The sequence below is a fragment of the Mustela erminea genome, chromosome 14 (assembly GCF_009829155.1).
Source record: "Mustela erminea isolate mMusErm1 chromosome 14, mMusErm1.Pri, whole genome shotgun sequence".
NCBI lineage: Eukaryota > Metazoa > Chordata > Mammalia > Carnivora > Mustelidae > Mustela > Mustela erminea.
Genome location: NC_045627.1, coordinates 76,630,806 through 76,642,190, shown reverse-complemented (window position 1 = coordinate 76,642,190; position 11,385 = coordinate 76,630,806). Strand labels below are relative to the sequence as shown.

At 39.9% G+C, this 11,385-nt stretch overlaps 1 long non-coding RNA gene across 1 annotated transcript; it reads left to right on the top strand.

Annotated features, from left to right (window-relative positions):
* The first annotated feature begins 3,294 nt into the window (after nucleotides 1-3,294).
* On the top strand, nucleotides 3,295-7,034 carry LOC116573612. The gene is made up of 3 exons (XR_004278889.1): nucleotides 3,295-3,331; nucleotides 5,413-5,568; nucleotides 6,182-7,034. It is a non-coding gene; the product is annotated as an uncharacterized LOC116573612 (long non-coding RNA).
* The last annotated feature ends 4,351 nt before the right edge of the window (nucleotides 7,035-11,385 follow it).

Sequence of the window (11,385 nt, the reverse complement as noted above, 5' to 3'; positions counted from 1 at the left end):
ATGGGAACATCCCATATATTGCACGATGTCTAGTACTGTTCCCTGCCACAGTCCTCCATAAAAATTCCAGGTTACGGTTGTCTCAGACCAAGATCTTACCACAGGGCAAAGGCATAGGGATTTGGGATTTTATTTTGAGTGAAACTGGAAACTCTTTGACGGTTTTGAACAGAAATGTTCCGTTTACATTTTTAGATATCACTCTGACTGCAGCTATGTGGAAAATCAACTATGGGGGAAGCAAGAATAGAAGCAGGGAGTCCAGGTGCGAGGCTCGTGTTTTTCCAGTAGGAGGCAATGGCGACTTGTTGGTGGAAGAAGTGTGGAGAATAGTTGGACTCGGGATACATTTCACAGGTAAAGCGGACAAGATTTGCTGAAAAATTGGATATGAATGAAGGAAGAGCGAGATCAAGGAAGACACCAGGCTTTTGGCCCGAATGACTGCAATGATGGTGTCATTTTTAAATTCAGAAAATACTCAGGGAGAAGTGAACTTTCGGGGGGAGGGGACTCAAGCGTTCTGCTTTCAGTCTATAAGATGTCGAGGAGACACCCAAGTGGAGATGCTGAACAGGCAATTAGATATACCAGCGTCGAGTGCAGTGGGGAGGTCAAGGCTTACCTGAGGATTTCAGTGCATGAAGCTGGGTGCAACCACCCAGGGGATGGATGTAGATAAGGTAGGGAAGAGGCTGAAGAAATGAGCCCGGAGCTCATCAAGATACAGAGCCTGGGACGAGGCAGAGGTGCCGGCAAAGGATAGTAACATCAATCATCCTGGCCTGTGTCTCATAACAGAGAGCAAACTGATGATTACCAGAGGAGAGGTGTGTGTTGGGGGTGGGAGAAATAGTGATGGGGATTAAAGAGTGGATGTATCATGATGAAAAAATAAATAAAAGCAGCTCTTGGAGGTCAAAGTGATTCTCATGCTAGCCTTGAAGAATCAAATAGCCATTTGCGAGACGGTCACATGGCAAAAATCTTTGGGGGCCTCTAGGAGCTAAGAGCAGCCCCTGACTATAACCAGCAAGAAAGCAACGCTAGGCCCATGCCTGGACTGCAGTCCATAAAACCCTGAGCAGAGGACCGATCTAAACTATACCAACTCCTGGCCCCATTACACAGAAACTGGGTAATGATAAAATCATTTTGTTTTAAAAAAAAAAAAAAGAGAGACTTTAGGGTCTGAAATTAGTGTACAAGCGTCTCATTCCTGCTTTAAGAATTTACTACAAACTTTGTAGCTTAAAACAATAAAAAGTATTATCTTACTCTTCTGAAGTCAGAGGTCTGGAATAGGTTCCACTGGGCTAAAATTAAAAAAAAAAACAAACAACCCTATATTCAAGTATTAATAGCCTCTGTAGCATTATCCATCTCACATATAAATACCATGCGTGGTATAGTGTATGAGACTATACACTTTACATAGTGTAGTATATCATAGTATATTATTATGTAAAGGAGCACATGTGAAAGAAAGACCATGAGACAAAGGAGGTGAGGAGTCTTTCCAGAGAGTGGTTCTTCAAGTGATGGCCTCTAAGATCCAATATGAAGTGAAGACGAGAGATCGGATGCAGAGAAAGTAGATTTGACCATTTCCTGGAAGTTCCATTCAGATCTGGGGGACCCATCTTGGGACGGTTGATGAGAGGATCAGAAAAACGGGAAGTTATAGCAAGAGAGTAAAGTGATTACATTTATGGTTTACAGAGTTGAAGTTTTGGTGATGACAAATTCAGGGAGATCGTAGGGAATGGGCTCTGAAGTGAGGTGGCTGAGAAGGGCATTGGAGATGGGGAGGTTAAGGAACTTGAAGGCCATGATAACGGATGAGTCACCCATGAGGACATGGAAGTCTTAGAATAATGACAGGACTTGGAGTGAAAAGGACAACTGTAGGTCAGGTGCTAAGTTACAGAGATGAAGGACGGTGACCAGGAAGTCTAGAAATGACAGCGACATGGATGGGTGGAGAAAGGTATAACCGTATGGCTTACAGCTAAGAGGAATAGGATTTTCTTCTTTTTTTATTTTATTTTATTATTAGTTTCAGGGATAGAATTTAGCGAATGTAGCGACTCATCAGTTGCATGGAATACCAAGTGTTCATTACATCAAGTGCCGTCCGTAATGCCATCACCCAATTACCCCACCCCCCACCTACCTCCCCTCCAGCAACCCTCAGTTTGTTTCCTGTAGTTGAGTCTCTTATGATTTGCCTCCCTCTCTGACTTATCCCATTTTATTTTTCCTCCTCTTCCCCTATGTTCATCTGTTTTGTTTCTTAAATTCCACAGATGAGTGACATCATATAGTATTTGTTTTTCTCTGACTGACTTAGCTTAGCATAATACCCTCTAGTTCCATTTATGTCATTGCAAATGGCAAGATTTTGTTCTTTCTGATGGCCGAGTAATAGGAATAGGATTTTCTACATGAGAGTGAAAACCAAGGTCTGGAAGCAGCACCTGGGAGAGAGGAGGTCACTAACCTCCAAGGTCATGTAGTATAAAAAAGCTCACTATCGATCAGGAAAAGGAGGTCAGAGAATGTGATAGGCAGCCTTCAAGATGTTCCCCAGTGATTCCCATCTTCTGCTGTTCATAGCCTTGTGTCACCCCTCTCCCATGGTGCATCAAGGTCAGCTTACGTGAGTGGTAGGATACAGCAGAACTGATGGTAATTGTTTCTGAAGAAGTGATCATGGATATCACAGCACCTGCCTCATTACTTTCTCACTCTTGGGTCACACCCTTTGGAGGAAGTCAGCTGCCACCTCGTGAGCAAGCCTGTGGAGGAGCCCACCTAGCGAGGACCTGGAGCCTTGTGCCATTGGACGTGCAAGTAAACCTAGAAGCAGAGCCTCAAGCCCCAGGTGAGTCCGATGACTGCAGCTCTAGCTGTCGCAAGCTCATGTGAATCCCTGAGCCAGAAGCAGTTAAGCCAGCCCTGAACCCACTCCCAGAACCTTGAAGAGAATACATGTTCATTGGGATTTGTTAACAACAGGTCAATAATTCTGAGACTTTTTGTAACTTACTCATAGTCAGATAGCTCGTGTCCAGCTTAAAATGAGAACAGAGGGCTGTAGACTCTCAACTCAATATTCTGTTAAATCATGCTATATTCTGATATATCTTGGATTCTTTTGTACTGAACACACATGCACTACCTAAAATAGTTCAACGGATCACAGTTTTGCCTTTTCACCAGCAAAAGAAGGAAAGAAAGAAAGAAAGAAAAGGGAAGAGAAGAAAAGAGAAAAGAAAAGAAAACTGGACCACACTTCCTCAGGGGATGCAGAATAAAATTTAATAAGGTAAATATTTTCTTTGCCCCATAATAATACATAAGCATTTCTAAAACATGCTTACATATTTTTGCCATAATTTCCGGAAGTATCAAGAGGACTAATTCAAGTGCATACAATAGCTGAATGGTAAACCAGAAATGTAATTTCTGCTTGGCTTCTTTTAGTCACTTGACAAAGATCACATAGACTCCCAGTAGTAGTTGTGTCATTTAAACACTTCAGTAATTCTGATTTCCTGGACAGTGAATCAATGACAGGATGTAGTATCTGCATTTTCTTCTGTTGTCTCTAAGTGTAATATTCAGAAAGGGCAGGTGGCCAAAAAGGCACTTTGTGGCTTCTATTTCCATGCCAGAGAGTCTGCCATTTGGATGCACATAACTACCATGTCAGAGAAATTTTGTGGGACCCACTGACTTACCATTTGGGACTCAGATTTTCTAAGTGAGATTAAATAATGTTTTGATTTTATTTTTCCTTCTTTAAGAATATAGCTAGAAGAGTAGAGGAAAAGGGAAAAAGTAGAAAAGTAGGTTTGAGTGTCATGACAACATAGATTTTTTGGAAAAATTAATCTCAAGTGTGTTCAAGACTCCGGTTTCATTAAATCTCACAGAAATTCAGATATATTTCCAATTACTTCCCATTACAGTCAGTAAGTTAATTTGCTGTCATATATTCCCAGCACTAGGGAGATTCTTGAGTGTTTTCCTATATATTTTTCTCTCTATGCTTGAAAAAAATAGATTTCTAACTATTCCCTGGTATCACTTACTCTCTCAAAGTCATAGAAAGACAGCTTTTACTCCCTTGATATTTTAGCACTTTCCTGGTTATAATCCAGCTAATCAAGTGTGACTTGAGCTTGATTGCAATAAAATACTACTTCATATTTTATATTAAATAGATTAGTGATAAATGTGAATTTTGTTTTTTAAAAAAAATAGCATTTTTTAAAAAATGATAGTGACAAAAATGTGTGTCCTTAATTTCTTATGGTACTAATTTTTCTAGTTGTGTCCTCATTCTTCAGAAAACTCTGATGTTACTGATCAAACCTATGCTTTGTAAATTCCTTTGATTTTTATGACCCTATATGTGATTTTTAGTAAGAATTTATTATTCGAGAGTGCCTGGATGGCTGAGTCAATTAAGCCTCTGACTCTTGATTTCTGCTCAGGTCATGATCTTAGGGTTGTGATCAAGCCACATGTCAGGCTCCACACTGGGTGTGGAGTGTGCTTAAGATTCTCTCCCTCTCCCTCTGCCCCTGCCTGCCTATATATATATATATATTTCATTCAACAAAATTTATTAAGTACTTATGTGCCAGACACTTTTATTTGTGTTGGGGATATGGGAGTGAACACAGAGCCTCTGTTTTCATGGCGCTCGTGTTGTAGTGGGGAGAGGGAGTCGATAAGCAAGTAACCAGAGTAGATATATAATATGCCAAATGATGATTAATGCTATGAAGAAAAAATAAACCAGGATAAGAGGATAGAGAGTGACAGACCTGAACAAGGAAAAGGATAAAAATATGTACATGTCTGGGGGACAAGCATTCCACAGAGAAAGACGAGTGCACAGGAAAGCAAACCATACCTAAAGGTCTAAGAATAGCCAGGAGATTCGTGTGGCCGAAGCAGAGTCAGCAGAAAGGAGATGAGATCTATGGGTAGAGCAAGGACCAGATCTTGTAGAGCCCAGAGCCAGAGGTGAAGAGGTTGGTCTTCACCTGATCCCTTCTGGCTGCTGCGTAAATGGACTGTAAGAGTGTAATTGTGGAAGCAGGAAGGCCGATGAACAAACCGTGTTAGTCTGAGTCCTCTGAGAAGCCATGTTGGCACGAGATGTGTGAGGGAATCATTAAAAGGAACAGCTGGGAGGACCCATGGAAAGGGCCAGAAGCGATGTTAAGAGCCTTCAGATTGCAGTGTAGGTCTTACCCAGGTAAGGGCCGGAACAGGGGCAGGAAGGTCTGATGGGGCGTTCTGAAACTACAGTGTCATTCTATGAAAGTGTGGTAAGGCCAACAGAGAGTCCTTGAGCCAAAGTCATCCACCAGCAAAACACTTGTCTCCCAGGAATGGACCCGCTCCAGTATACGTGACCAGCCGGAAGCTGGAAGCTCTCTGTGGGACGTGTGGCCTCCGTGTGAACTCATGATGGATGGGCCCACCAGTCAATTATCCTTCCACACTGGGAACTCTGGCCGTCACCGAAACTTTGCCATAATCCAGGTAAGAGAGATAATGGTGGTTTGGGTTAGGAAAGTCGATGAATTTTGCTTTCTAGTCATCTGGACGTATTTTGAAGGTTAAGTTGACCTCATTTGCCAATAGATTCGGTACGGGGTGTGAGGGAGGGAGAAGTGACACAGATGGCTCCAAAGTTTTTGTTCTAACTGAAGAATGGGGTCTCCATTTACTGAATGAGGGAGACTGAGAGTCTTGAAGGAAGGGCATCAGCAGTTCGTTTTGGTCAGGCTTCGCTTGAAATGTTGATTAGACCCTAAATGAAGAGGTTGAGAAGGTAGCTGAATACATGAATCTAGAGTTCAAAGTAGTGTCCCAACCTGGAGATACAAATTTAAAAATCATCAACATATGGAAGCACTTAAGGTCATGGGACTGGATTCGTTTTGCCTACGGAGGGTGTATAGATGGAGAGAAGAGGTTCAAGTTCCGACAGGGAAAAGGGGGAAATCCCATACAAGGACTGAAAGACTGGCCAGGTAGAGACATAAGGAGACCCACAGAGAAGTTGTGTCCTGGAGGCCGAGTGAAAAACCTTTCTGGAAGGATACGTTTTTAGTGTTCTAATTCTTTAATCTTGATACCTCCTAACTGAAAGTTCTACGAAGTATTGACATCTTGCTAAGTGGACCTACTAAATAATGAGGAAAAGATGAAGCTTATAAAGAATATTGACTTTGTGACCAATTCAAGACCTGTTACCACTATCCATTGTGTGTCGGCTCTTAACCTCTGTTTGCTCGATTCCTCATTTCTGCAAGGGGGCGTATAAAGTTGGTAAGAGAATGGAGTGAGTTGGTAATTGGAACAGTGCCCGAGACATGATAAGTGTTCAATAAGTATTACATACTATTACATAATAAATATTGCAATTAAAGATCAATTTTACTACCTTTAACGTTTTCTGATGGTAGCAGCTAAGATGTAAGGGTTTAATGTAGATCCTTGCAGATTTCTCTGACTGGGATCCTGATCTATTTGTTTATTCCTTATATTTTTCTTTATATATTTCTTTTCTATGTTTTAAAATAAACATTGTTTTAAAAATTTGCCCTAACCCTTTTGTTTAAAGTTGTTTTTTTTTTTAACCAGACATTTCTTTAAGTAAAACATGGCTAGCTAGAGATAACATCGAAATAAAGAGCAATAATTTCATAGAACAGTGGTTCTTAAGTCTTTTTGGGTTATTGATCCCTTTGAGAATTGGATGAAAGCTCTCCCCTAAAAAATGCACATGTAAACACACACACACACGCATACACACATACACAAGCACACACACAATTTTGATTATAATTAGGGGGAGTTTGTGGATCCCGAAAACCAACCAATAAATCCACCAGGCAGCCGTGAAAATAAGCCTTGAATTGATTGCAAAGTGTACATTCTTCCTTTTTAAAAGATTTTATTTTTTTAAGTAGTTTCTATACCCAGCAAGGGGCTCGAACTCATGACCTTGAGATCAAAAGCTGCACACTTCATGGCCTGAACCAGCCAGGTGCACCTGCAAAGTCCACATTCTTATCAGCTTAATTTTCTTCTTGATTGTCTCGTAGGTCCATTTAAGAAGATCTTTGAAACATCATGAATCTTAAATTATTCATATCCTTCTAGTTTAAGCAAAAAGAATTTCCTTTAGAGAAATTTCAATTCTAAATATGTTCAGTTGAGGGCGAAAATGTATACAGAGCAGGTGACCGCAGCGCTCAGAGCCCTGCTCTTACAAGGGTCCCTTGCCTGGGGTTAATATGACGCTATTACCATATTGAAATTCTTAGCAATTTTTGAACAAGAGGCTCCACATTTTTATGTCACCCAGGACCCTGCAAGTTGCATAGCCAGATACACACAAACATACAATTTAAGTTCAACAGGACTTTTGTTTCATTAGCATTTAAATAAGAACACAAAAATTCTCAGGAGATAAAACATTTTCCAGTGTGCCTTTCCAAGGTAATGTTTTTATGTAAGTTACGTGTTCTCATTGGTTTTTGTCTTGAAGTAATGTATTATTTAATTATAATTTGCTGTGATAATTTGACGTTCACTTAGTAAGTCCTGAGGCAAGGTGTGATTACATAATAAAATTATCATAAGCAATATTAAAAGACAGCAAACCAGGGAACTGTATATTCTAGGCCAAGCAAAGTACCTAAACAAAGGAAAGATTTTAATGTTGACGGGAAGCTGGTACTAAAGAGAGAGGAACCGGATGGGAGCAGAGACGTGAAGGTTCTTACGCACTGTGTTAAGATGCTTCTACCTTCCCCTGAGGTCAGTGAAAGGTTTTACTCAGCAGAGTGTGGTCAACATTATTATCTTTATTTTTAAAGGTTGCCAGATTTAGCAAATAAAACTGTATATGCCCAGTTAAATTTGAATTTCAGGTAAACAATGAAAAAATGTTCAGTATCGATATGTCACAGGGAATATTTGGGACATACTTATACCACAAAAGTATTGAAAATTAACTGAAAGCAACCTTAAGTGAGAGTTCTGGATTTATCTGGCGACCCTATCATTTTTCTTAATCCCGAGCTTGAGACGAGGTAGGTGGTGTTTTAACGCCGCTCTGCTTTCCTTGTGCCCTGTAGGTGGCAGTCTGATCAAATAATTTCATGGGAGCCGTTTGGCGAATCCCAGTGTAATGCTGTATTATCTACCCATCTACAAATAAGGCTATTTTTTAAGTTAAAAAAAGGACTATTTTTCATATAAAGTAAGTTTTCATCAAAGAAAGATAAATTTTGAAGGTGCTCAAAACTAAATATAAGTCCGTCCTCAACTTTCCCACAACTCACCATCAAACGGATTTAAACGCCCATGTGGTTCAATCCTAATAGGCTACAGTGACTTTTATACTTCTAATGATATTTCGAGAATTTGGAAGATTTTCACAGTACTGTAAATAGGATCTTTTCCCCTTATATTTTCTAACCCACTACTTCTGGTGTTTAAGATAGCTACTGATTTCTGCATGTTTATTTTTGCATGAAACCATACTCTATAGTTCAAGTAGTATTACTATAAATATTCTTGCAAGTAATATACTTTTCTCTTTTTTTTTTAGAAAATAGCAATCAATTTCTTTTTCCTACTTGAAAAAAATGAAATGTAATTCTATTAAATGTAGCACTAAAGAGAAAGAGAAATGATTACATGCATGCTCTTAAAAAACTATTCTAGGGGGTACCTGAGTGGCTCAGTCAACACAACCATGTCCATCTCTAGGTTTAGGCTCAGGTCATATCTCAGGGAGGTGGGATGGAGCCCCACTTCTGGCTCTGGACATGTGGAGTCTGCTGATGTTTCTCTCTCCTTCTGTTCCCCCTCCCCCCCCCCCCCGTGCTCATGTGCATTCTCTCTCTCTCTCCCAAATAAATAAATCTTTTAAAAAAACTATTTCTATTAGTTTGAAATTTTATATTCACTCAAAATTTTTGTAGTTTAGAATTATAATCTAAAAATACAACATAATCTTATAGTTTGTATTTGCCCATGAATGGTATGATATACAATTATAAAATGGCACCACAATGGTCCTGTTTCATCTACATCCATGCCCCAACCCCTACCTGTCCTAAGAGTGCTTACTCTGATCACAGAGATCTGTCTTCTTGCAAAGCCAAAGGAAAAAGCATCTTTATGAAATCCACATTCCCAAGTAACTTATACCATTACTACATACTGTATTCTAGAGAAAAATAATTATAATTTATTTTGGATTTCAATGCAAGAGTGTTCCATTTTTTTCGCCGGAAAGCTACATCACTTTCTTGTTCCTACCATTATTCGTTATCTTTTGAGCTGTGTCAGCAGACTTAGCACTACACAAAACACGGGACACGGACCCTTCCCATATCTATTGTTGTGAAACCATTTCAGAATTAGAATCTATAAAATCATGAGTTTTGAAGGTCACACCTTTTGATATTTTAGTTCACAGACATTTCAATATGTGTTGATTTATAAGCTATAAAATGGAATTAAAGTGTAAATATTTATCAGGGAAGTAAGCTTTGCACTAGGTGGCACTGTTCGGTCATGAGTTATTTACACTGAATTTGACTAGCCAATGGTTTCCATATACTCTGCTGTATCTCAGTAGTTACTCCGCAAATATAAAATTCATTATAGTTTTGTAAGTATTTTTATGATTGTGAGAGTAATTTATTCTGTTAATGAAAAGATTGGAAAAATACAGGAAAGTATTTTAAAAATCATCTATAATCCCATATTTAGAGAGTTTACACAATTTTTTTTGCTCTAAAGTCCAGGTAGCTCTAAATAAGGCATAAGCTTTGGAGACAAACAAAGCCAGGTTAAAATCCCATCTCTTCCATTTACACGTACTTGATGCATTTTCAGGACAAAAATCTTAATCTCATTGAGTTTAACTTTTTTTTTAACTTGACTCCTCTTCTTCCTTTAGCTGCCATTCATTTCTTTTTCTTTCTTTTTTTTTTTTTTTTAAAGATTTTATTTATTTATTTGACAGAGAGAGAGAGATCACAAGTAGGCAGAGAGGCAGGCAGAGGGAGAGGGGGAAGCAGACTCCCTGCTGAGCAGAGAGCCCAGACCCCTCAGATGGCTCAGATGGTGGCTTGATCCCAGAACCCTCAGATCATGACCTGAGCCAAAGGCAGAGGCTTAACCCTCTGAGCCACCCTGGTGCCCCTGTCATTTGTTTCTTTACCAAAGTCATGCACTGTCTTTATTTCTTACCTTCATTGCACTCCTCTACCCACTTCAAACTCACTTCTGCCCTAGAGTCTGAAAACAACCCTTATTAAGGTCACTAATGACCTTCATTTTGTGAAATTCAGTGCACATTTTCCTGTGTTCATCTTGTGCTCCCTCTCAGCAGCAGTGTTGTCCTGGAGTCCAAGAGTAATTGTGCCTGACAGCTAATTATGTGTGGCTTTTTGCAACATCCAAGTTCTGTGAAGACATGTTGGTACCTTGAAATTCACCATGATGAGAGCATTTACAGAAATCAGCAAATGCCGCAGATGAGAGCTGTGCCCGGCCATAGCCATTTGTTAAACATTTACCCTCACGCTGCCTGCAAATATGTGACAGTGTTTCCCTTCACAGAATTCTCTTTTCTCTTGTTTACTCAATGCCACTATTCCTCATTTTCCTCCCATCTCAGTTTTTCTATCTTCTCCTTTGCCGGCTTTTCCTCTATCCCATGGCTACATGTTAGCTTTCCTCGGGAGTCAGTCCTGGACCCTCTCTTCTCCCTTTCATACCCTACCTTCAAAAAATAATGTCACCAATTTCCATGTATTTAAATACTACCATTATGCTGATCGATTTCAGATTTGTGTCTGCAACCCAGACCTCCAGTCAAAGGTTTGAAACCAAACATCAAGCCATTTATTTAAACTTGTCCGCAATGTCTCACCGACATCTCAAACTCATGGCCAAAGTGAAGTTCCAGACTGAATTCCACAAATCTTTCCCTTCTTTTCTCCATCCCAACAGCCTCCATTTCAGTAAAAGGAGCCGCGATCTTCTTGAGGACTCAGACATTATCCACGGTACTTCCCCATCCATCCTCCTGTCGTATCCAGCAGCAAATCCTGTCAATTCCGCTTGTAAAATATCTTTTGGCTCTTGTTTTTATCCCTCAATTCTACTGCCATCACATCTGGGGCTGCTACCATCTCTCAGCTCAAAACCTGTAATGGCCTCCTACTGATCTCTGAACTTCAGTTCTCCACCCCTCCCCCGGGTCCATGTCCAGATAGCAGCAGCAAGTCATGAACTGTAACCGTTTCCCTGCTTAAAATCATT